The 25,394-nt window shown below is 51.9% G+C and overlaps 1 protein-coding gene across 6 annotated transcripts in view; it reads left to right on the plus strand.

The window, feature by feature from the left end:
- Positions 1-25,394, plus strand: part of LOC149350273 (uncharacterized) — a 62,779-nt gene that overhangs the window by 27,013 nt on the left and 10,372 nt on the right. For 3 of the 6 annotated variants that reach the window (XM_089579273.1, XM_089579270.1, XM_089579271.1), the window contains exon 2: positions 13,087-13,238. The exons of 1 other annotated variant lie outside the window; for it this stretch is intronic. The gene's annotated coding sequence lies outside the window, so the exon portion shown is untranslated. Of the gene's footprint in view, positions 1-337; positions 581-13,086; positions 13,239-16,609; positions 16,674-25,394 lie in introns of those variants that run through there. 2 more of the 6 variants (XM_089579272.1, XM_089579269.1) reach the window with 2 other exon arrangements.

Consider the following 25,394-nt stretch of genomic DNA (forward strand, 5'->3'; position numbering starts at 1 on the left):
GCCGGGGCGCATCGGCCAGTCAGCATGACAGTTTGAGGGCAGAGCAATCTCGAGAAGCGGAACAAGTTGGCAAGGGGCCGCTCGCACTGACGGCGCCTGAGAGACCGTCCTCAAAATGGCGTTGAATTCGTCGGCGTGTCGCGGGTGCGTGCTGGCTCGACCCGCCGCTGCGTTGGATGCCGGCCAAATGGAGAGGGGGTTTCGTCGTCGTCGGTCGCAGATAAACACCACGCCCGGAATGCTTTTTGAACGACGAAAAGAGCAAGGGAAACCGCAAAGCGTAAAAAGAAAAGCCTCGGCGGCGCCGCGAAACGCAACCGCCGTTGGCAGCAAAAAGACAGGCGCTTCGGCGCGTCGCCTTCAACCTCTGCCTGGCCGTCAAGCTTCGTTCGGGTGCATGTGGGCCGCTGTGTCGGCACTGCAGCGGCGACGCTTGGAAAGAGAGGAGCCATATGCCGGCCGAGATTCATTACGCATAGCGTATGTGGTGACAGCTCAACGCGGGTGCTTCCCGAAGGCTGAAGAAGCACTCGTCGGCTAGCATGTGGTGCGTCGGAGGCAGCCGTCTGCCAGATATAAAGTGAGCACTTTTTTGTTGCTCTCAGAATGCAGCTCGTCTAAATAACTGTGTCTGTAAGTATGCCGATACAGTTATACTCAAGTTTCTGTGTAAACTGTTGGCGTGCGAAAGGTGAAAATGACCCATTTCTCCAATCTCTGTCATGCATCGAAACAAAGCCGCAAAAAAGCGAAGGCTAGGCGCTTTGTGAGAAAGGTGTGTGCGCGCGAGAACTCTGCCACTAGGCCAAGCAAAATTAAAGCTAGACCATCCCTGTCGGCTTGAGATACCGCTTTGAGCGCAGGTTTAAGGCTCGCATTGCGTCCTACTGTGTGGTTTTCGTTCGTGCATTTAAGAACATCAGGGCTGTTATTTTGCCCTTCATAATTGTCCAGTCTTCGCAGAGCAAGCTGACGCGGCCTTTATTTTCTACCATGTGATCAGCAGCGACCAGGAAATAACAGATTGCTCTCCTGGCTGTGCGCGATGTGGGAAACCTCGCGCGGACTGTCTGCGCATACGGAAAAACTCTGGCCGTTCCCGTGTGCAGGTTTTCACCTTCAACTCAGCGCTTGAGTGCTCACGCTAGGTTCATCGGTATCGCCGGCACACGTATACGGTGTCCCGAATATTCATTTTGTTTCTCTTAGAGTACGGCATTTTAAAGCGATAGCGTAAAGGCTACCGTTCTCCAAAAAATCCGGCGTCGGCGTTGTTGGCGTGTCCTGCGGAAAAAGCAGCCATGAGCGAAAAAGCAGGCGGCCCTCCCGCCACGTAGGAACCGCCGCGGTGGCTCAGTGGTTACGGCGCTCGTCTGCTGACCCTAAAGACGCGGGTTCGATCCCGGCCGAGGCGGTCGCATTTCGATGGAGGCGAAATGCTAGAGGCCGGTGTATACTGTGCGATGTTTGTGCACGTTAAGGAACCCGAGGGGGTCGAAATTATCCGCAGCCCTCCACTACGGCCTCTCTCATAGCCTGAGTGGCTTTGGAATGATAAACCCTGTAAAACAAGCGAACAAAAAATCCTGCCAGCTAGGTCGCGTGACCTTGTGACGTCATTACAACCTACCCACCGGATTGTGAGCAAACTCTCCACTGTGGCAGGCGGCAGTTAAATTATAATGATTGATCGCGAGAAGTTGCTCGTGGAGACAGCAATCTGGGTCTCACAAGCTCCAGCGGTGGCTGTGTTTTAAACGGCCTCCTGCCGGGGCTGTGGCGCATCTCAACCGCTGCACCACTGCGCCAGAAGTGGTATAACTGCCCTTGATTTGTGAATGTAAAGTGAAGAATGACTGTGTCTGCGAAGTGGTACTCAAAGAGGATACGTCAGGCCGCTGAAGGGAGCCATTAGGGTATCGTTTCATACATTTGAGGAAGTGCTTAGGCGACCCCTCAAGTTTTAATACGTCGTGGACCTACTGGATCGTTGGCAGTACTTTAACCCATGCACAGTGAGCGTTCGCCGAAATATAGCCTTGAGAGAGAAAGAGAGAACAGGCTGATACAGAGTTGCAGACGCGTAACCAGAAGAGGTTCGGCCGGCTTCTTTTTACTGGAGCAAGGGAAAAAGCGGCCAGGGTAATGAAGTAAAGTAGGAGGGACGGCATGGGGATTTAACTTCCTGGAGCTATAGGCATGCCGTACTTGAGGGCTTCGGCTCAGTATCGACCATTCGGGATTCTTTAACAAGCACTGACATCACGCAGTACACCTGGCTGGGGCAAGAAGCGCGCGGTCGCAGCCTACCCGCTCAAGCTCGCTGACCTCGAGACGCGAGCAGCGCCTGAGGAGTCTTTTGCAGGTCTGACCCTAGTCACTGGATAACTTATCCAGTGTCTCTGTAGGCTGACGTACACTCCAGTCCCCCGTCCGAGAACTGCCCTCTTCGCCAGCAGGCACAGTTGTCAAGACGGGGCTCTCTTTCCCCGCAAATTGAGATTGTGTGCTCAATGCAGTAATTGCTAAGTCCGTCACTGTAGCAGCGGATGTCGCCTGCGTTTCTTTTATCTGTTCCCGTTTTATCATCTGCATATCGACTTCAAATTAACTAGGCGTTCGTGTCTGCGCACAATTTCGAGGAACTTGTTGCAACGTGTAAAACAGGGTAATGCTCCCAATTTCTTGTACGCATTTCGTGAGACCTGTGCGCATGGTATCTTGCTGGAAGTGGCGCGTGCGTCGTATTCTCCTCAAACTTTTCAGGGCCTCGGTTTTCGGCTGTCGCTCTGTATACAGTGGGTGCGTGCTGATTTCATGATGCTTGCCTTGCTCTGCTCGCGTGGAAACTACAGCCGTCACTCGTGCTACGGCCGAATGTCTCTGCGGAACAGATAGAAGGCAGATATCATTGTTCATATCACAGTGGGATGAGTGATTGCCTTCTTGACTGTTTTGCCCTATCTCCCTTTCCTGTTTTACTTCCTGCTCGTAAAAGCAGCCCAACAGCTTCGCACAACATGAAGTAGCACCGTGCTTTCGGCGGTCTTTGCGCTTTATTATTTTTGTTTTTATGAGACCGCTGGTTCATTTATATATATTCACTTTGTAGTAGCGTTCACACAACGTAATTTCTTTCTAACGAATGTTCATCTCTACGGAGACGAATTCGTACAGCACCTGCCTCGCTTGCTCGCTTGGCTATGGCGTTCGGCTGCTGAGCCTGAGGTTGCGGGATCGAATCCAAGGCGCGGCGGCCGCGTTTTAATGGAGGCGAAAAGCAAAAACTTCCGTGTGCTGTTTGGTGAGCGACATTTATCCTGAGCCCTCCACTACGCTGTCTCTCATATATATTCTCACGGTACATTGCGCGACGTCGGCAAAAAAAAAAAAAAAAAGAAAAACATCCAATGCAAAAGCCCCAACACCGTCAAGCGGTGCTCCTTGACGCCGTTAAGAAATTCGCGTCGTGTAGATGTGGAGCGTGAAGTAATACTCTTCAATGCTTATTCCGCCACCGCACGAATTCCTTCCCACGTTTCTTCATTTTTTTATAATTTGAGACCCGTTTTGTTCTTCCCACAACTGTGTCGTCACGCGCGCTACGCACGAGCCGATATCGGCAGCGTACGATCTGGGTCTCCTTTTTTTTATTTTATTTCGAAACAATGCGGGAAAAGCCGCCTTCTTTCGAGCAACTCCTGGGCAGATTTTATTGTCATTGATTCCGCGCACGCCCCTTTTCTCGCTTCTAGACCTGCCTGAGCAGGTTAATCCGGCCGGCATACAATATCGACGCATCGCTGTGGAGGAGAAGGGCAAATAAAAGGAATCTGTACTGTGTCACCTCACGTACAGCACGCACGGCACAGTGGGCGTGCGTCCAAAGCTGGACCGTTAAGAATCCGTGCAGGCGTGCCGTGCCGGTTCTACCTGGCCTGTGACGCACTGCATATTAGACGCGTGCACCGCGGCTCTTCGGGCCTGCCTCGTCCCACGAACATCGCGATCTTCTTGCGTCGCTTGAGCCACGCACTTTGTACGACTCAGAATTCTTCGACAAAGTGTGACGGCGTGGTTTGGAATGTTACGTTTGGCGGCCGCTCGGATCTCGAGCGAAATTGGGACCTGACCTCGATACACGCAAGCTAGTTTTGTCATGCGTTTGCGGTTTTATTGCAGTCATGTTCTGTTTTCATACCTTCGCCCGAAACACTCGGCTGTGATTGGAGTGACGTCATATCCCGACTGGCAGAAGGTTGCTCGTTTCGCAGAGAGGAACTAGTTTTGCGCGAATAAAGCTGGCGTGCGGCCCCGAGACTCGGCTGCTGGCTGGACCCTCAAGGGGAGATCAGTGGAGATTGCCCCCGTACGCCAGCCTCCTAGCCTTTAATCTATGAAGGCGGCAGCTGCAGATTGCTTTCAGCGGTGCGTCTTTTTTCCGAGAACAAATGGAATATAAATAGCACCGGCCTCATACGGCACGAGGCGTATGACTATTTAGGACTAGGCCTCGTCAGGAGAAGCGGTCCTCTTGTAATCTCCCCGGAGGCCTCGAGGAAAGAGCCCGTGCGACTCGCGCTGCCGTGCACCCGTGAGCTGTCCCAAACGGTGCCCGGGCAATTTATTATTTCGAGATCCACCTCCATTCCGGATCAAGGGGACCGTTAATCCGAGCTGTCAGATTAACTGCAGCGTCCATTTGCCGCCGGGAGCCGCGTTCGGAGGAGCCGATCGGCCGAGATCGAGCCGTGTCGGCCCCATTAGGCGCCGCGGCGGCGTCCTGATGGCCCTCTCGCCGGAGCCGCGAGACGGGCGGACAAAGCGGATCCTAGGACGACGCGCAGCGCTCGTCATTAGTCCGGCTGCAATTAAACGACGCCACTCCACGTGTCCGCCGGCGGCGCAGCGGGCCCGTGATTCGACCGACCTGCACCGGCAGTGTACGGCACTCACACGGCCGAGTTGTTTGTGCGCCCGGTACTTATTTCTTTCGTTTCTTTTTTGTCTTGTGCGTGTGCCACCGATAGTTGCTCAGCAGCGGGACACGTTTCGTGAGTCCAGGTGGTCGCATATCTGGCCGGGGGAAACAGCCGTCGCTGGGTGTGTTTGTTTAGTACGGCATTCAAGGCGAGCAGCCGCGCCGGTCATTACCAGTGTCCCCCTGACGCTGCGCTACATTGCTGTCTCTTGCCTAGCCGCTTGCAGAAGCGTGGCAGAGCCGGCGCTGATGGCTACCACGTGCCTCCGCACTTGGCAGCTCCTTTCGGTCTCGCTCCAGTGGACGGCATATCATGGCACCGAACGCCGACATGATCGAACGCTCTTGGATGTAAATGAACCGCGACTCGCAGCTGAACTCAGTGGCCCGGAATCGACGCGTGCTGTCTGTGCGTGCAGTTGAAATTATTCGCTTAATTGGCGTAGTCGCATAAAAGGGGGCTTGGGTGTGCACATGCTCCTCTCGGGAAAGTCTGGACGGTGAGACAGGTTGTGTGGCTAAGCCCGCGTGCTTGCACATGCCGCAGCGGGGTGGCGCCGGCATACCCGCCCACGCGATAGCTTCTCCTGCGATGCGCTTGCGATGCCCGCATGATCCTTGCGCGGCGTGGGCGAAAAGAAAGAAGCGGAGAAATGGTGCGCGCGGGAGACCCCGTGGGGCATCTGGCAGACAAAGCTGCAGGTGGGAGGCTGCGCTTCCAGCGAAGCTAGGGGCGAAAAAGAAGGGGGGCAAACGACCGCTCGCATTCGGGCAGCGCGCTTTCTCCCTGTGCGGGGCACCTTATCGTGGCACGCCTAGTGTTTCCCGGCAACCGTGCCTCTCGGTTTTACTCATCGCCCAGTCAACCTGGCTCCCTTTCCTGCCCCTTCCTTTTATTTGCAAGGCACTGCTGGGAAAGAGTGCACAGCGATGTGGGAGAGGGGGCGAACACGACCAGCGGCAGAATGCCGCGGGCCCGAAATGGAGTTCATGCCCGGCCGCCTCGGAATGCTCTCTTTCGTCTCTGCTGCCACCCACTTGCGAGAATGGCGCGATTCTCCCAGCGCGAGGAGGGACGCTATTTCCTTTCGGCCGGGCTGGCGTTCTTGAACATTCGTGCCACACGAATCTTGTTTCGTGCCATGAGTGTCCGTCGTTGCGGTCGGTGCGCGCTCTCTCTTGTCGCTTAATGTGCTCGCGGCCGCCTCGGGACGACGGCGCACGTCTGCAGGCGTGCGCGCCGGCCATGAAATGAGACCCACGTTGCGCTGAACCCCTCTCCTTCCCTCGCACTGCCGCTGTGGTCCGACCGCGACCCCGCGGAGCGAGCAAGCAAGCCGTGTGCTTCGTGCGGTCGGGAGCGTGCGAGACTGCCGCTTGCGAATGTTTCTTTGCCCGCGCTTATGTCTCGTGCCCTCTCTCGTTCGGCGAGCCCCCGCGCGTGATCGCACTCGCGTGTCCTACTCGGGTGGTAATTGTGTTACCTAACACGACAAATCACCGCGCCACCATGCCCCGAAGTACGCCCCCCATAAACTTGCAAAGGAGCGCCACTTCGACGCAGCCTTTTGGTGAGGGCGTAGGAGGGAACTGTCCCCATCACGACGGAAATGCACCCTTCTTGCAGGAAGCGCTCTCCTCCGTGACACATTGCTGGCCATAATTTCTCCACGGCACTTTGAGTCAAGATTGCAGCCTCTCGGGCGCTGTCCGCAGGAAACTGTCGCTGCTACATTCGTACGTCGCGGTGTGTTTTATTGCGCCGCTTGCGATCATTATGATCTTGCGCTGCGCAGTACTTGGTAATGGGGGCACTAAAGCGATGAACTGAGGTGATAGCAGTTTATCCTTATGCCGTTTAGGTGTAACCAGAAGCGGGTTACTTGCAGCTGCTACAGTGAAAATAAGCGCGGAAAATCATTTTGCGTAGACGAAAATCTTCGTAATGCGGGGCTGGCGGTGCTTTCTTCAGTCCACTTCGCGCCCAACTTTGGCCTGGAAGCTGCACCTCTAGCCAAGATGAAAGATATCTTCAGTTATGCCTGTAAGTGTAGAAAAATGAAGGCACTGGTTGTGTAAACAAAAAAAAAATGTGTGTGGGGGGGGGGGGGGGGGGGGAGGGCTGAAAGGTGATAAGCATGTGCATCCACCTAACAAAACTAAGGCCACGGTTTCCGTGTACTCGTGATGAATTAGCGTTTTGGAGCTGTCCCCGAACGGTTAACAAAAGATCCCCGACCGCAGAGAGCGCCCTCCTTTCAATAGCTTTGAAGCTAGCCACGGTCCAAGAATAGCCTCTGGAGACAACGGTTGACTGCCCAACGCTGTCGACCTGCCGTGTTGCTTGCGACCGCCTGTGTTGTGCATCAAGGGGAAACCGTACGACACACGAGCCATGCCCTCATCCTCCTCGCCGCGCAAACAGAATGACGGTACCGACGATATCAACAGATGGGGAGCGCCGACTGATGCCGCATTCTCCGCGCTGGTTTCGTGGTATGAAGAGTATTTTGTTTTTCACTGCTTTGACGAGTGCGGGTGCCTTCGAGATAATTTACACTCGAAGCGCATTGCTTCAACACTGCGCGGCAAGATCGCGTTCCTTCAGTGTGCAAGCAACCGTGTTTTCGTACTGAAACGTTGTAAATCGACCGTCGCAGGGGAGTGCAGTCACAGGGTGCGCAGCCGGAGGCGGCGCGAGCTGCGAGTGTCGTTCTGCTACGTACAGAGGGCAGAACACATGCCTAGAACAACCAAACTGCTTGTTCCGGAGCTCCCAAAGCCACTCCGCGACCAAGAAGGCAAAAAATGACGATGAAATTCTGAGTTTAACTGCACACGTTTACATCGAGACCATTTTTAACCAAGTCTTATCGCTAGTTACGCCCGAAACACGCTCAGAGCGTGTTCTAGACATGCGTTTTGCCCTCTGTACGTATTCACTTGCGGCAATGAATGATATGTGTGAAAACTTTGCTATTATAGATTCGTTTCTGGCGACAGATCCAGGCCGTACTTACAAAGCTACCACAAAAAGGTGCCCTGAGGTAAAAGCTTTTTTCTTTTAGTTAGACGTCGCGGGATGACGCCTTCGTGAAAACGGATCAAACAAATTACCGACGCTAGGAACGCAGCAGTGAACGTGGTTCAGTTTACGGCTCGCTCACCGACTACTGCCGCCGGCTGCGCTTTGTTGTACCGATCGTTCAGGAACAATGCAATCGCAAAAGCATGGCTGGTTGTGTTCTGAACGAACTTCGTCTTAGACGAGCTATCACCTGAGGTACAGGTAGGAGCAGTGTGAGAGGGAACACTGAAGCGCGTAGAATAAGGCGGAGCCAGGTGCATGCGCGGAAAGAGCAGCCGACCATGCTTACCGGGCGTGTCTTTGCCGCAAATTATTAATGGCTTTCGGCAGCAGTGCTACATGAAGCGCGGAGGCCACAAGCTCCCGTGCTCCCTCTCATATTGCTTCTAACTGTACAGTGGCCGACCGCATTCTTGGAGGCTGCCACTGCTCGACGCTTGGTGTTGCTGCAGTAGAACCGGTCTCTACCTGACGCTTTCATGTAAACAGGGCTGGGGACACACGTGCAGGATTCCTCCCGGCTCGCCAGGCTGGCCTTTTCCCTAGAAGTCGCAGTCCTTCGAAACAGCAAATGAAACACGTTCTTCCTTGTCGCATGCTTCCAGATGTCCAGTGTGTTATGTCTACTGAAAACTTGTAGGAAAGCTGACTTACAGGACGATTTCTTGCAACTAAAAAGCCGCGTTTTCACTTCCTGCTCTGCCGACAGAAGTGGCTAGCTCGAGTGGAAGTGAGTCACTCGCCCGCCACTGTACTCTTTTTCTGAAAGGTGAAGGAGTCGGTTAGCACTATCGTTCGGGATCGAGGGTAAAGGGCAGCTGAAATGGCAAAGTGATATATTCCCTTGACGAGTAGCTGTCTCAACCTGTTCCTGGCTAGGCACCCTATTCCTCGCTTTCACACCCATGCCCTGAACACAAAAGGGAGAGGGCAAGTAGAGGGAGCGGCTGCCCCGGCGTTTTGTCTCTGTTTATGCAGTAGAGGTGTGCCAACCAAGCCAGGTAGACATTTACGAAGCCTGTAGTAATGTTTATTTCTGACGACGGCGAATAATTTGTTGCCGCATGGTTACGGCGATTACTTTCAAGTTCTGCCTTAGTGATGTTTTTTTTTTTTTTAAATTTCGGCATGTATGAATGAATATTTGCTGTGGCACGGCCGCTCAATGGAGGCGCAGTGCGCTCTCCATTGAGCGGCCGTGGCTGTGGCATGCGATGCTTAATCCTTTCTCCTTATTTCGTGACTGTGCTTTGAATCCAAAGTTATAGCTTCGTGGTGGCCGTTGTATTCGTGGAAGGGAGCCCGCTGCGTTATGAAAGAATTCGTGAAACGGTGGGAAAAAATCTATTGTGTTGCTGTGATGTATCATTGGCGAAGTCGATGGTAAGCACGTTGTTTTAGCCACAACGCGTCGCAAGGCTCCGTTTCTACTTGACCCACGAATCTCCGTGGCAGCAATGGAGAGTGCCCCAACGTGGCCAAAAGTAAACTTTGCTGAAAACACCAACTGGTTTGAAACAGCGCTTGAAACTCGACCTGTTTCAAGCAGCTGGTTTGAAACAGTTGCGAGTCAGGGCTCATCTGTACCTTCTTGCTGTACGTCTTGCGTCTCTTTTGCGCTGTACCTTTCAGTATGAAACATCTCTTTTCGACTTGACCGAAGTATATTGGGGCCTCTGTTAGCAGCATTTTAGGTTCACGACAGCGGCCATGAAATGAGAGAGAACTTTTAAGGCGGAAGCCTTTAATGTCTCATCGTTGTAAGCAGCAGTTGTCGACAGAAAATGTCACGCTTTTCAATTGGTGGAAACGATCGTGACGTTACAGTGCGCGAATTTCAAACGGGGCCAATTGCACTTTGGCTATCGTCTCGGCGACAATCAAAACGAAATCCTCTGAAACGGCAGAAGAGGCGGCTATAGCCCTCGCCCTAGCACATACCCAAGGGAGCATCATCCTCAGCGATTCCAAAATGGGTATCAATAATTTCGCTAAAGGGCGAATTACAAACACCTCCCTTAGAATCCTTAACGCAACCAAATTCTCACCAAATTATTCCGAATTGATATGGGTCCCAGCCCATTCGGGGAATCCGGGGAACGAGGCAGCCCACAATAAAGCCCGAGGTTTCGTCGACCGGGCAGTGGATGAGTCTGGCTCCCTGAATTTCACGAAGGACTCAATGATCACATATCATGATCTCACCAATCATTTTAAATTAGAGAGGATAATTTTCCCCCCTCCAGAAAAAAAGACTAAAGAACAAGAGGTTACGTGGCGTCGTCTACAGACGAGATCGATACGCACCCCATCACTCCTCGCGCACATTTATCCAGATCTTTACAACCCAAACTGCAAACACTGTGGCCAACGTGCTACCTACGATCACATCCTGTGGGACTGCAAAATAGAGCCACCTCCGGGTGATCTAGTTACAGCTCCTTCTCTCGAGCGGTGGGAGACCGTGCTGGCTAGCTCTGACCCCAGAACGCAAGTTTTGGCGGTGGAGTGGGCTGACAAAGTCGTCGAGGGCTATGTACTCTCGACCACTTAACGCGACCTCTTGCCAAGCTCTTCCCGGCGAATAAAATGTTTTACAATCAAATAGTAACCATACAACCAATTGAAGGGATCGTATAGTGATGCTCCAAGTAAGTGGGACTGAGCTTAGTTAATTACTTAATTACCCAATTAGCTTAATTAGCTTTACTAGTCAGGCCATATAAATAAATAAAAGCGATTAAGAAATTGGTCGAGCGCAGGAATCGAACCCCGGTCTTCGGCGTGAGAGACGAGCACGCTATCCACTCCGCCATGCTAGGTCGATGGTTTGGAATGAACAAAGGCGCGTCTAGTGAATACGGTGTCTTCACTCACTCTCATCCTCCTCCATTCCCTTCCGGCGAGGTTTAGGTGTCCACCGACAAATGAGAGACAGATACATTTCCTTTCCTCAAAAACCAATTTACCGACGAGCGAGGCGTAGAACCGAGTGGGCGATGGCGTTCTATGGACTCCTTGGCAGCGTTGCAAGACGCTGTCGCGTTCCACTCTTAGGGGCGAAGCTTAACATCTTAACCACACATCAGTGACCACACTTTAGGTCAAAAAAGTGCCCCCCTGAATTTTGACGGGTGTCCACCGAGATATGTGAGACCGTTACTGCGTAATTTCCTTTCCTCAAATACAATTTTCATTTTCTTCATTACGGCTCCTCTTTATCTATCTTCTTTCACCCCCACCTCCCTTCCTCTACGGTGCGGTTCAGGTGTCCACCGAGATGACAGAGAATTACTGCGCCATTTCCTTTCCTCAAAAAGCGTTGCGTTCAAAGGGCAAGGCATCGCGCCGAACGGGTGGTGGCGTTCCGTGGACTCCCTGGCAGCGCTACAACGCCCTGTCGCGTTCCACTCCTAAAGGCGAAGCTTAAGCGTCATTAATTAGTAGTTAATTAGTATTCAGGCATCAATCAGTAATTAACAATTAATTAGTGATTTGCCATCCCTTAGTAATTAGTACTCAAATATATGTGACGCTACCAGTGCCACAGAAACAGCGAAGGTGGTGCGGAAAATGCTACCGCCTCTACCCACTTTAGACAGTCAAAGTGCCCCCTGAATTTTTTAAATTCCAGGGATGTTTTCCAACCGAAAACCCTCGTTCACAGACTGCAATCTCTCATCCTTGTTCGAAAAGGAAAGGGCGGCGTGGAGAAGGGGGTGTGTGCCCCTTTACTTGTATGAGAGGGAAGTTGCTGAAAGGACACAATAGAGCAAGGGTTGGAATGCCAGGAGCGAGTCGAGACAGGTTCTCGCCAAGGGAATGCATCATGCTAACCTTTCGACAACTGCCCTTTACACTTGGTAGTGAGTGTCGGTGCTTCAGGTCAAAGCCACCTAGACGCTGTTCAGGTGCACGCAGACTAGACAGCCCCCCTCACCTTTTCGAAAAGAATACAGGGGGGTGGCGCCCGGCTCTTCTCTCGCGCTAACCCCTTCAGTCAGCAGAGCAGGAAGTGAAAACACGGTCTCTGAAGGAGGGTTTTTGGTTGTAGAGCCAGTGGCTTATTTGGTTGCAAAACGTCTTCCTGTTAAGTCAGCTTTCCCGCAATTCTGTAAGTTGTTTAATAGACGGAAGGCAAGGAAGGAGGGACTGCAAAGCGGAAGTGTTCCGTGCAGCGCGGTCACAAAGCTGACGCGGCTGATTGGCATAAGTCGGGGAAACGGCAGCGTGTGAACTCATCAAATGACGGGGCAGCATTTTCTCGCATTCAGCCCGCAGTGTTTCAGCGTGCCTTCCGGGGAAGAGTCGAGCTGTTCCCGGGAACAGGCTCTCGGGCGAGTTTCCGTGTGTTGAACCCGCGGGTGTCTGCTATTCCGGAACAGTTTGCTGGCGCCGTGCCACGAGATGTCGGCGCCGGGCTCGCGCCGTACACCTGCTGGCTGTCTCCCGCCTAGTCTTGCGCCGTCTACGGGCACGAGCGGAAATGTGGCGTCGAGCCTTTGCAAGCCAACAAGTTGGGTGCCGGCCATGTTACCAGGTTCAGCAGCAGCGTGATTCGACACGTCTGTCACCGGCGGAAGCAACGCGCAGTGTACCCCCCCCCCCCCCCTCGCGCTACCGCAGTCTTCCCAAAAAGAGCGGCTCAATCTCGCCTCGTTTTTTGTAGACGCCATCATGGAGAGTCAAAGCGAGATGGGGGGGGGGGGGGGGGGGGGGGGGGGGAGAAGCACCGTGTTCAGATGTCTCCCTTTGTGGACAATTGAGTACCATGAGACGCTCGCTGTTTACTTAGGAGAGGGAAACACCCGGCCGATCGTCTTCTGTAGCCGTCGTTGGAGGAGAAGCGGAAGGGGCAGAGTTTAAGCGGAAACTGTTTGGGAGGAGGGATTATTTGGAGGGAGCTGAGTGACAAAGAGCCGGGGCCCAGTGGATAACTTATCTTCACTTTTCGCGGCCTCGGTGGTGCTAAACTGCGGTTGACAAAAGACAGCCTCCTCGCCATCTCTCTTCGCAGGCAGTGTCTGGCATGCCTCCTGCGGACCACTTGGCAGTGCGATGCCGACCAGATCGACCACTTCTCGTTCGCTGACCGGCGGACGCTTCGTAGCCTGATCGAACTCTGAGGTTTGTCGTGTTGGAAGAACCAGGGTGTCTACGATATAAAAGGTAAGTTACCACGAATACCGTCTGTCATCTCGTCTTCTCTGCCGTGATCCTTACTCCATTCCCCACCCCCTCTTTTTTTTTTTTTATCGTAACTGAGGTGATGCCATTTTCTGGTTGCTAGTCTGACCACGTTGGCTGAGCTGCGTCCAGATGGTGGCAACACCTCGTGTTCGAGACGACCACGCAGTGAACTGTTTTCTCGTTCAGTAGTCAGAATCCTTTCATCATAACAAGAAACGGGCGAGTGGTTTCTTTCCCGACCGCTGAAGTAAACGCTTATCTGTACTCTTGGAACAACTACATTTTTTAGCTGGCCTCTTCCTGATGAACCGTATGAGCAGCAGTGCGGTGCTAGTTCTTGCGATGAGTTTTGATTGTATTATTACGAGTGGTTGCGAGTCGGCCACAGCGGGGACTTCGAAGGTTGCGTTTGTCGCTGACATGTAGCGCAGTCGTCGTACAAATTCCGGTTAATAAGAAAAGTGAAAGAAACGGCGGTCATGCTAGGTAATTTTGTACAGCCATAATTTTGGAAACGTGTGTGTGTGGGGCGGGTGGGGGGGGGGGGGGGGGGGGGGGGGTTCCTGCTTGCTATCAAGGCGCACCAAGGCAATGCGCGGATAAAAGCAATGCTGGTGCGGCTTACATTTACCGAGGCTGCACATCGTTTGACATCCTTTTTCATCTCCCTGAATTTACATCGATGCCGCACTTTGGCGAGTGTTGAGCCTTGGGGGGTCAAGTGAGACCTGGCCTTGCTAGGCCTTGCACCCTTCTTTCACATTCTTCCTCTCTCTCCCAGTCAGTGCCGTCGCTGATTTGGAGCGTTGCTACGCCCTCCCCTCTGCACAGCAATGACAAGCTGCGTTGATCTTTCAGATAAGACGGGCATCGTAGAGTCTTGAATATCTTGTTTCATGCCCTCATGAATAATGGGTTTTATTATGGACGGCCGTTCAGGGCGACTTTTGTTTTTTTTTTTTGTCGACGCATTTTACTGAAACTTTTCTGGTATATTCCCCGGAGCTTACTGATCCTTTGCGCCAAACATCGGAACTAGGCGGCGTTTTGTTTCAGTGCAAATTAATTTCTAGAGGTTTCCGTTTCGAGGCCTAAGTCATTTCTGCGGACATTCTTGCGTGTGTGACGTCACGAGGTGCACATCCATCGAATTCGCTCTGCGGTTGCTGAAGGAAAAAGATCCGAGCTGGTTTTGGTTATTTCACATAAATAATGATAGCAGCTCTCACGCATTCGTCACTCTAGCGATTAAATGCGCACGAGACAAATTTTGAGACGTTATCCGTGACTCCATGCTTTCATTGAAACCCAGTTGCGGTTTTGGTTTTCTGGCTTTTGCTGTTTTAGGATTGTTTTGAAAAACTATAGCAACTGAGACAGGGATGTCTAAGAAATTGAATGCGATAATCAACTAAAAATGTTTGAAGATCCTCCGAATGTGCCCTTTAATGACTTGGTAGTTAAGATGTTATGCTGGATGCGTATGCGGCAGTGACTGGTTTGAGACGTCTACATGTAAACTGCTCAAAGTTTTAGACTAGGCTGTTCTTGTGATTTTTGTGGCATGTCTTGCCGGGGCTTCAAAAATGTCCTTTGCGTCACAAAACGTAACACGTGTCGACGTAAACAAATGGGTTGTAATAATTTCTCTGCCTCGTTTTCAGTGCTTATTTTTGTTGACAGGACCATTTTCCTTTTTACAGCTCTGTTCTTGCTTGATATCTTTCGGTGCGTCGTCAACCTCCTTGATAAAAGCGTTGGAGATGTTTGCCGATTCAAAAAATTAAGTATGACATTAGCTTTAATCGGTCAAGAGCCACCTGCTTCTGTACAGACGAGTGGATCATATGAGAATTTATGCTTCTTTTTTACCTCTTTTGGCGCCTCTTCCACTTTCCGCGGGGAAATTTTTTTCCCTCATATATGGCTATGTAGACCTAAAATAAGCTGATTAACTTTTCTAATGAGAAACATCCTGTACTTGTTTTCTAGGGGTATGTACAGAATTGTGTACAAAGCGCCTTGGTTGGTCTGATTTGTGCCAAGGGCGGGTGAATATAACAGCATTTTATTCTATTTTATTCTTGTCATCGTCTACTCTAAATGTCCAGTCCGAATGATAACGAGGGGGCGACAAACGTTGAGCCATTGACAAAACGTGAACAGAATCGTCAATTATTCTTGCGCCGCCGCGGTGGCTCAGTGGCTATGGTGCTCGGCTACTGACCCGAAAGACGTGGGTTCGATCCCGGCCGCGGCGGCTGGAATTTCTTTGGAGGAGAAATTCTAGAGGCCCGTGTACTGTGCGATGTAGTGCACGTTAAAGAACCCCAGGTGGTCGAAATTTCCGGAGCCCTCCACTACGGCGTCTCTCATAGCCTTAGTCGCTTTGGGACGTTAAACCCCATAAACCAAACCAAACCAATTATTCTTGCTGTGCTTGTGACGACTGTAGGACGCTGAAACAGTTAATGATCGAATTGTCTTTGGAACGTTTAAAGTTTACGGAAAGCAGCCTACGCTTTGTGATATGTATTGGCGCCAGGCTGCGACGCACTCGGCTTCTCTCCTTGGTGCATGGAGTGTTTCTATTCATGCTGAATTCTAGTTTGGTAGCGGCGAACTTAAAGGGCACTCCTTTCACACCGTCATGGCTGGCACAATCTGCACGTATTATGCCTTTCTCTCTGAGCATGTTCACATGTGCTGCCCTCGTTGCGCCCTATGCGATCCTAGGGGTAACTTACCAAGTTATGTACTTTAAAAGCAAAGTGTGCGGCCAGTAACAGGCTGGCTCCAATGTGCTGGCACTCCGGCATTTTATTTATGTATTTTTGTGCGAGCGGTGTCATCTCAAGAGATGTAGACATTTTTTTTCGCTGAAAGCATTTTCAAAATTACCCGTGGCTATGTTGAAGCACGGGCGGCTAAGATGACATTTTCGCGAAATTATATTTGCTGAGCTAGCTAGCTGCATAACGCAAAAATGCGCCGCAGTTAAAACGCGAATTTCTCTACATTAGTATGCAACAAAGAAATCAGTATTAGGGGCAGTACACTTCCACAGAATGTTGACTCTGCAATCTACACGATAGTGTACAAAGCGCCTGAAAGGGTTGATAAAACACAGCAGATTGGATTCTTGCCGTCGCGTCCAGAGTACCCACATCTGGCCTCTTCGCTGATGCACCGCCTTCTGCGAGTCAACAATCGACGCTCCAAGGAGCGTTCGATAGGCTTCGAACAGCTCTCCTAGAGATAAGACAGCTTTGGCGTATCCTTCTGGGTCAGAATTTGCGATAAGGGCCGCCACAGTACTTGTATCCCGATAAAAGCCGGGGCTCATGGGTGGTACGTACGCGTGTTACAAAAGCGTTGTCAAGCTGTGCAGGAAGTCGAGGGAAGGCACACTGCGTAAGTACTCTGGGTTTATTGTCCTTCAGCGGTTTTTTTTTCCGAGGTTTTCAGATTTCCTTATTTGGAACATCTGTCACGAACGCTAGCATAAGTGAGTGAATGTATGTTTATTTGCTTGGATGGGTCTTAGGCGTAAAGGGCTAGCAAAAGTAAATTATGGGTGCCCTGCATTTCCGTTGATTCCTCCCCCCTCCGTTTATTTCCCTTGGCTGTTTCTTATGCCTGCGTTACTCGCGCATTCTGGTTCCCAGCCGGCGAGCGGCAGGCTACTCGGCCTTGTTGCGTGTGCTCAACCATAACTGGGCGAGTGTACAGAAGAGTACCAGAGTCGGCACGCGCGCCTCCTGGCGGAGTCTACGGGGAGGAGAAAGGGAGAGCCGTGGTCGCGGGTCGTTCCGCGGGCCGTTTCAATTTCCGCGGAATATGCGGCGTCTCCTTTGTGCGCCGGGACGGTACCGATATGTATGCAGGACTGGCTGCCGCGGCAGCCATGGATGGCAAGGCCGCGTGCGCGCGCATGCCGGGGCGGCCGCCGCGCCCGGCGTTAGCGCGAACCGCCATTCATATTCATGACCTCGACTGCGGTGAAAGCGCGGCGTGCTGGAATGAAGACGTTTATGCATACACTACTGCCGCTGTTCGTTTCCTGTTAGTGCGGCTGAACGGTTGCGCAACGGCACGGTGGCGTCCCGTTCCGTTGACGACCGCCCCGAGACCGCGTCTCTGGTCGGCACTGGGGATGCGCTCACCGGCCCGTTCTACCGTCGGCCGCCTGCGTTGCTCTACGCGTGAACCTCGCCCACGCTGCATCCTCGGGGATTGGGGACGTTTGATAGGCCTCGGGTCCTCTCGTGGGATCGCCCGTTCTGCAGGTGGCTTGCGCAAGGGAGCGAGTGAGAGAGAGAGAGAAAGGTCCATGTTCATGTTGCCGTGTGTGGGGCAATCAATTCTCTTGGACCTGACAATTCTGGCGTTATCGGGAGCGTCCTGGCTACTGCATAGTTTTCGGTCAGCACGTGTTGGAGTTATTTCGTTTTGGTCCGTTCTAAACTGCCTTTTTGAGAGAATGAAAAAAAAAATTATTTCTGGGCCCTCAGTTCGGTGATGCCGGATTTTATCTGGGCCGATGCGAATTTGTATGGTGTCCTAGGTAGCCTCACAAAATGCGGCTGCCTTGCAATGCACATGGTCGGATTCGTCTCAAAATCGAAGTCTGTATGGAATTTATTATTTTAAATTCCTGACTGAACATCAATCAGTACGAAGGCGCAGCGACGTCCAATTCTCGACAGTGCTGGTCAGAATCTTATAGCCGACTTTGGTTGGTAAAATTGATGCGCTGAGATTTTCTGCATCGCATCTCCAGCCGATTATTATTGACTGAATGTTGAAGGAGAACAGAGGGATTTTCCTACCAGTCCCGTACATCTTGTCGATTAGCCGCTAGCGTGTTCAAAATGTAGCAAAGGTCAGTGATGCCAGGCATGTTCTTAGCACTTCCTAGAAGTACAGTGAAGGTTCGACCGACGCCTGGTATTGTGGTCTGCCGTGGTAGGAATGTTGGCAACACATAGCCTAGGTGTAGATATACTTAGGTTATTGACTTGGTTGGGTTCATCCTTGATTCAGTCAAAGCCCTATGAGCAACCCTGGCAGACAGCTGCAGTCTGGCGGCTGTCTGAAAAAAGAAAAAAATTTTTTTTGAGGGGAGCACATTCGCCACTTTCAATCTGGGGCACAGACACGGACAACACTCTTCAAATTGGAAATAAGCAGCTATCAGAGCCGGCCCGCTTTGCGCTGGGGAGCGTTTCAGGGCGCCCGCCCTCTTGTTCGTGAGGGCCATTTGTGCCGGTCGGGTCGCGCGCTCTGCTGATAGCGGGAGCCTGCCGACTCCACCGCTCCGCAAATGACCACGGACCATCGCCGCCGCCGACACACATCATCCCTGTCAGTCGGCGAACAGCCTCCGGAGGGTCTCTCCCCCTCCTCTCTAATAGTGACCCCGCGCTCATTGGCGAGCAAATTACCTGTGACGGCGTGAAGCCATTTACAGCGCAGGTACCGGCGTCACCGAATCCCGCCTGTTCCGGGCCTCATTTACCAATCGCTCAAGTACGTCCTCCGAGGGCCGCGCCGGGCTGCCCTCTGCCGAGGTGAGAATCGGGCTTCGGGAATCAATGGGGAAAAGTCGATTGTGGGGCAGCTCTTCTTTTCCCCGCCGACTGGCGGCGGCTGCCCGGTGAGCGGGCATCGGACGCAGCGACCGCAATTCAACTTTCGACCCGCCACAGGAATCCGAGCCCTCGGTAATAAGGCAAAGAGGGAGAGCGCTCGCGCGCCGGGTGATTAGTATTGCAGCAACGGCCTCCCTCCGACGGTCGGCCGATTGAACTTGGCTATCGCGCCTTAATTGAGATCGTCCTTCATTTGCATTTCATTTGCATAATCGCGGACTGCACGACCGGCCAGCCGCGGCCTCTGCGCCCTTCGAGTTCGCACCCAGCCAGGCAGCGGAGATGCGGCCGGAAGAGTTGCTCCCGCATGGGTGGCAGCTAGGCCCAGCGCTGTGGGCTTCTCTCGCTCGCTGCGCCTTGCGGGCCTCCCGCGTTGCGTGCTTTTCGGATACTTTTGACCATTGATTCTCTTGTGTGCTCTCCTCCCCTCTTTGCATCTTAGCCATTGACATTACCCAGAATCGGGGTCAGACAAGGCTCGGAGAATTTGCAAGAGTACTGTTCTGACAGCTTGGTAGCAAGAATTGAAGCTGTTCCTCCCCCCCCCCCCCCCCCCCTTCCCGCCACATACTTTTTTATTGGGTATGCAAAAATCGTCCTCGTAACGGCTCTCCTGTGAGAACAACGTGTGCCATTTCCAAAAATCTTTATTACCGAGTACACGGTTGCACCGCGGAAGCGGATCGGGCATTCCAGCCTCGTGCGCAGTTGCCACGGCCTTGCGAATTATGTCATTCCCCACTTCAATCCGGCGCATGGCTCGAACAGTGGGGAATGCCTGCTCGGTTGTGTAGTGGGATCAGGCTTGTCTTTCACAATTAGAGGGGAGTGGCCCAGCGCTGCCTGCGTAACCTGCGAGCATTAAAGCTCGCGTGTTCTCTGTGTGCGCGCCTGAGTGTGTTGCGAGCACGGAGCATTGTGTTCGGTCAAACGTCCCGGAACACTGCGATCGGGCGAGTTACCCGCCGCCTCCTTCCGTTCGCGGCAGTGTCCGTGGAAAAAAGGGTCTGCTGTGTGCTTCGTGACGCGAGCGCCGCCGCATTCGACATCGACTCGCGTGCGCCGTGCGCTCGAACACGCGGGCCTGCTCTTGAGGGCCGTCCACTTTCTCTCAAAGTGGAGGGGGGCCCCTCGCTCGTGAGGCAGCGCTTTACATAGTCGTCGGCCATCATGCTAGACCCATTCGTTCCGCTCGACTTCCCAGCTGCGAGCCAGCCGCGCCGGCGGACCGTCCGATGGGCACTGCCGTATTTGCCCAAGTATCGCCGATCTGCGCGCTCAACCGGCCCGGATCCCTACAGCGGCGGGGCCGCGTGCCCCACTGCGTGGCCCAGCTGATACACGCGCAGTTGGGGAGCGGCCGCGAGAAACGACGCAGCCCGCAAGCATCGCAGCCCCCGGGTTTGTGAAGCGCACCGTCCGCGACCCCTCCTCGGGGTTCTTGATATTCCTTTTTTTTTTTTGTATTCCGAGATATGGTCCGGACGCTTGAACCTATCCAGAACTGAGAACTGTGTCTACTGAGCGGCCCGTTCTGCATCACGCTGCTTGGTCGTTCCTCTTGGCTTGGCTTCGTTTGGCACTTTTTTGAAAATCTGTGCCGAACCTCGAGGGGTTATTCGCCGTGGTTCGGAGCAGCGCCTTTTATTCGACGATAGTTGCGTACGTTGGCATTGCTTTTGCATTTTCTTTCTGCTGTGAGAGGTTCAAGAACGGGGTTGGTTGCCCTGCGGACCCTGGCGGTTTCGTGCGAGTCGTGCGTGATGTATACGTACGCAGCCCCGTCATTCGGAAGGCTTTGTACTACTGCTACCTCGCTTTTCCATGTGCTGTTTTTCTCAAGTTGAAATGCCGCAGCGTAAACTCCCGAGTTTCCTCCACGAAGTAAACCAAGTGCTGGCCGCCCGGTTTCACGACGACGCATGCAAAATTGAGGAATGCTCGTGGCCGATAACGTCTCGAAGGGAGGCCCTTGCAGCAGACAACCTCCCGTCGGCGCACATTCTTCAAGGGACGAGTGATATATGTCCTCGAATCGCCGCGGATGAACGGGCCTTATTATTTTTTTATTTTTCATCCAGGCATGGCTTGTGGTGTGGGAAGGCCTTGTCCCCGTAATGCGCGCAAGACAAAAAGTGCGAGTTTGCTAGCGTCCCGGCTTGTGTGCGCCGGCCTGTCACATATATTACCGCCATGGATGTGAAACGCATCCGCCTGCTACACACGCCCGCTTCTGTGCAACTTTTGTGGAGCCGTTGTGCTTGCTTCTTCTTTCCGCTTGTAACCAGCGAGATATCCGGAAGGGGCCCTTTCGAGTGTTGTTCTGTTGGTTGGCCGGGAAAAGGAACGTGCAGTGCACCAGAAAGGCGTCTTTCCCATGTCGCTGTCATTTTACACTGTCGGATTACATTGCGCTTGAAGCGGGAATAAGTCTTCCAGGACGGACAGAAGGAAGTGGCTGGCAGGGGGTATTAACGTCCACTTTTACTGAACACTTTTTGTGATAGTGTGCCAAGTGCTCGGACGCAGCAGCTGCCGTCATTTGTTACGACTTATTCGTTACGGTTTTCATTCTCTTCCATGTCTGAGATTTACTGCCATTTATAGCGACGGCCAGTCTTTAAAGGGACAATTTATTATGCGGTTGCTACCACAAGGCTTCATAGATATATTTTAAGCGTACGAAATTACGCTGATTCTTCTTTTACAGACGGCGGCTCCGTGGGACAGTGAACCGGTGTGGCGATCGTTTGAGCTGGGCAGTAATGGTAGCAACTTGCTATAATCAGCTCCAATGCCATCCTTTATTATTATTATTTTTTTTTTTTTGCTGTTAACGCATGTCACATTGCTACGTCTCGAATCAGCCCACATTTCTACTACCAAAAGTCTCAAGCAGTTTTTTTTTTTTTTTTTTTTGAGCATCGCGAAAGTTTCAGTGTCATAAAATAGCCTCCTACCGGCCTCCGTTCATTCCGCACGATTCAAAGCCGCGAGAAAGAGAGCAGAAGCAGCGACCGGGGCTCTTTCATTTGCAAATTTCACAAAGTCTGGAGCAGAATTTCCGAAAATGGACTAACGCCGAGATTGCAGTCGACAGTTGTTTCCCCCCTTTTTTTTGACAAAAGAAAGTGCAAGAAGAAATAGGAACGATTGTCACTAGGAGTGAAGTGTGCTTGTGCGCGCACTTTTTTTTGGCTCCTTAATGCACTTCTCGGGTACCTGACAGCGGCTGCTTAGGCGCTGCGCTATCAGGCCTGTCACACGCGCGGGCCCCGTCGCTGGGACCCGGGTGTATTCATCGCGGCGGCCGCACCAGCTCTCCTCCGCATTCATCAATCTTCGCCCGTGTATCGTTTCGCCGTCGTGTCTCCCATTGAAGAACGCTCACAGGTCGACACCCGAACTGAACAAAACCCTGACGATATATTGAGGAAGAAACTGAGGAGCGAGAGAACGGCGAAAAAAAAAAGAGAAACGAGCAATAAAGAAACGGTACCGCCGGAAGCCACGAGAAGAAAGAATAACGCTTAGGTTTTGGAGCGAAAACTTTCCCTGCATGGCCTTCCATTCATCCTCATCGTCGTTCGTCAAGATGCGTTCGGGTGCTGCTCTGTATTCCTCAGCCCGTGCCATAACCTCTACACTTGGCAAGCGCCGCACGTTCCATTTTTAGTACGGCGTGCGAGCTTCGCACATAAATTCTACCTCTAATGCGGGTTCACGGCGTCTGTGTTAAGCTGCATTTTGGGAAACGAAAAGGCGAAAAAATGGCGTAGTGATGTGTATGTAGCGCTGTTCACGATTTCCTGTTCATGGCCTTGGCGAGCGCTCCTTGTATGATCCGTATGAGAATTGCGCTTCGACAAAACACGCGTTTGGCTTCTGGAAGGAAGCGTGCGATCAAGAAGCTCCTTAGGGCACTTCTTCAGTCTTAGGTACAAGGTGACAGTCGTTGCCTTGTGGTTATTAAGGCCGAGAAACTGCTTTGTTGTCTCCGTCTCCGTGAAGGATCTCACCGTGCATATGGCTAAAGCTACGCGGCTAGATGTCTGCTTTGATGTGGGCGCCCTGGATTTTACAAATACCGCATTTGTGTTCGTCGAAGCTGTGCTGCTGAGCTGTGAAGTAAAAAGCGCGAGCTGCTAACTTAACTTATCCAGTAAATTTCGCAATGTGCCATGTGCACCGGTTGTGGGGAAGCCAGTAATCTGAGTTTTGCATGCGTCCCTTTCTACTTGATGTCTGGGGTTCCAGGCGATGCTCTTTCTTCACTCGAAGGCCAAACACATGTAAGCAGAGGGCCACGGTGCACCTGCAAAAAAAAAAAAAGTAATTTGACGCCAACGCCTACGTTCCATATACTTACACACTTCCTAGAGTTCCTGGAGCCGCCACATTGAACAAGTTTTTAAATCGTCCCGAATCCAAGGACCTTCGTGTAATCATCATCATAAAAGGCCTTAGGGAATAGTAATTTTTCGCTTTAGTGTTGTTATTGAGTAGATTTGAAGTCGAAGCCAACATTCAGCGATCGCCAGTACGAGAGAAGAAAACTGAGTGGTCACTTTATCAAAGCAGCTTAGAAAAAGGCCCTGGTCGGACGTCTTGAAACTGAAAAAAAAAAAGTGTTGTAACGTGCGGTTTGCGACAGGATAGGAAACCGGTAACACGTGCATGCAAGCCTTAATTTTTCTCAGCAGGAACAAGGCGCTGGCGAAATGATGTCTTGGGGTTCTTGTTGCGTTGGAAACAAGGTGGTAAGGACTGAGTAAAACTTTCGTGAACCAGTGCAGCCGTCGTTATTAAGGCCTTTTTAATGACCACCGCGGTCGCTGTAAAAAGCTCGCCAGGTGAAGTGAAGAGGACAAACGACTTGTGTTAGAGCTGCCCCGGGGCTATGAAGGAGCTGGATACTGTGCACTTCTATTCCGATTATCATCGAGACCCCTAAAACGCTGTTCCATTCAGATACGCGAAGACACAACAGAGGATGTTCAGGCGGTGGTAAGTTCAGGATTGACAGCGATAGTAAAAAAGTATGCCCTCAATCTACCTGGCTAAGCAAAATGTGACCGAAGTGCGCTAGCACGTTTGACCTTGTTTAGCTTTAACTTTGTTTAGCTTTTTATAAGCTTGAAATTCCGAGCTGCACCGAAATGTTCTTGCAGTCGTTCCTCGGCTTTTTTTTTTTTTCTTGCGATAAGCCACTTGAGCTGCTCGTTGCGATTCAGAGCCGCGTTGCCTGTTTTCGGCGGTCTCTGAAGCTACTTGTACACGCCTCTTCGCTTTTCTCGCAATTCATCTGTTTCCGCATCCCATTTAACAAGGTTGTATTGTCTTCGCAGTTATGCTTCGGCTTGTCGCCTAGCTGGATTCATTAGATCGGCTGACCTACGTTGGCGCTCTCTTCTGCGTTGCTGTTCAGCTCGCCGTGTACGTCGTTCGGGTGCGGAATCTGTCGTAGTACCGGCTTCTTACACGATTTACAGCTTGCTGCGCTGCGCATTTCTTCTTCTTCTTCTTCTTCTTCACCTCTGCGCATTTCTCCGGCTACCTCATCGTTCTTCTCTTCTACTTCTTCTTTGGGCTCATCTCGGCACTGTGCCAACGTGGAGACGAAAAGCTAATGTCTCGCTAAATGTTTTGCATGAGAGGTCAGGTAAAACTGTCCAGTTACAAATTCGCGCGTTCCAGACGCAACAAAGTTCACATTTCTTTTCTTCTACTTTTCTTCTACCACCACCGTCGTCGTCGTCTTCGCCATCATCATCCAACTGTAGGACCAGTGCCTTTCCCTTTAACTTTCAATTACCCCTGTCCTGTGCCAGCTGTGGCCACCTTACGCCCGAAAGCTTCCCAAGGTCATCTACACAAGTGTTTCACCTAAGACTTGACACAATTTTTAAAAATAGGCTTTCTGGGTTAGAACAGCGATTTTTTAAGCGTAGCATTGTCAGTGGTGTAGCGCATCAGAATACGGCTAAGACGTGCTAACTAGTAGGATGGTTAACTATTATTTAATAATTAATTTTTTAACTATTACTTTTAGTCTCCTTGATTATTTAGACGGTGTGTAGCCCTCCCTAAGTAATATTCATACCAGTTTTTTAGAATTTTGAAAACGCGGATACCCTCGGCGCTGTGGCCCAACAAATTTTGAGTTCTCATTTTCAACGAGAATCGAACGAGGAGGCGACCCGCAGGTCGCCCTTGCAAGCTTACAAATGTGAACAATGGTGTTGTAGAGCTGCTGCCTGGTCGCAAGCGGCTGGTGGACGCATGACCTTTGCGACTGGCAAGTGTGAATGAACCTTCAGTCGCGGGAGGAGTTCGGTGTATGCCACCCTCGTCCAACCACCTATCGCAGTCACTGGTCCGGAGAAGCAAAAATTTATGGCCATCACTTTTCCTGCGCACGCTGCCTTGAGCTTCTCCGGTGCGATCGAGAAATTGGGAGCTCTTGGCACCATGCCCTCCT

This window comes from Amblyomma mixtum, chromosome 3, assembly GCF_055824585.1.
Source record: "Amblyomma mixtum isolate Tamu chromosome 3, ASM5582458v1, whole genome shotgun sequence".
Lineage (NCBI taxonomy): Eukaryota > Metazoa > Arthropoda > Arachnida > Ixodida > Ixodidae > Amblyomma > Amblyomma mixtum.